The following is a 969-nucleotide window of genomic DNA, read 5'->3' as shown; positions in this document are numbered from 1 at the left end:
TATATATATATATATATATGACTGTGGTAAATCTAGCAAAATAAAGTTAGATGGTGGATGTGATAGTGAGGGAGAGAGAAAGTGAGTGAGAGAGAAAAGGAGGAAGGGAGAGAAAGAGTGAAGAAGGAAGGAAAAAAAGAAGATATTAAGCGAATCTTTTGAGAGACATGGGAAAGGTAAAATCTGCCATTAGCGAATGGTCACCAAAACTGCATAATTTCTTCTTCACCACACCAGCCATCATGTCTGACTGTAACCATCACCACCAACACCACCAGCAACAACAACAATGAACAACACTCCTACCATTAACCCCACTGCTGATACTACTACCGCTACTCACTCATTTGCCTCATTCATTTGCGGACTACTTCTGCTACTGCTAGAGAGAATGATGATGGAGATGATGATGATGAGGAGGAGGAGGAGGAGGAGGAGAAGAAGATAAAGAAGAAGAAGAAGAAGAAGAAGAAGAAGAAGAAGAAGAAGAAGAAGAAGAAGAAGAAGAAGAAGAAAAAAAAAACAAAAACAAATCATATTATCTCTGACTGTCCCGTCCTGTCTAAAAAAGGATTATATCCACAGACATGTATATACACTCGAATCTGTGCCAGCACTATGGAATGACAACAGAAAAAATTGCATAATCAACTTCCTACAAAAAGGTCTCACAAAATGACTAAGCAGCCATACCTTGGGATATGCTAATAAACACAGATAGAGAGATCAAGGCTAATACGCCAGATATTATTGTTGAGGACTGATAGGAAAAAAGTGCCTTGTAACCAGCATATTAGTCCCAATAAATGACAATGTATCTCTAAAAGAAGCGAAGAAACTCTCGAAATACAAAAATCTATAAATAGAGATAACACGAATGTGGTGCTTAAAAAGAGGTACAGAATGTATATATAACCACAAAACCAGGAATTACGAATAGACACACACACACACACACACACACACACA

This window comes from Octopus bimaculoides, chromosome 22 (genome assembly GCF_001194135.2).
Source record: "Octopus bimaculoides isolate UCB-OBI-ISO-001 chromosome 22, ASM119413v2, whole genome shotgun sequence".
Taxonomy (NCBI): Eukaryota; Metazoa; Mollusca; class Cephalopoda; order Octopoda; family Octopodidae; genus Octopus; species Octopus bimaculoides.
The sequence above is the reverse complement of the archived record's forward strand: the minus strand, read 5'-3'. Positions refer to the sequence as shown.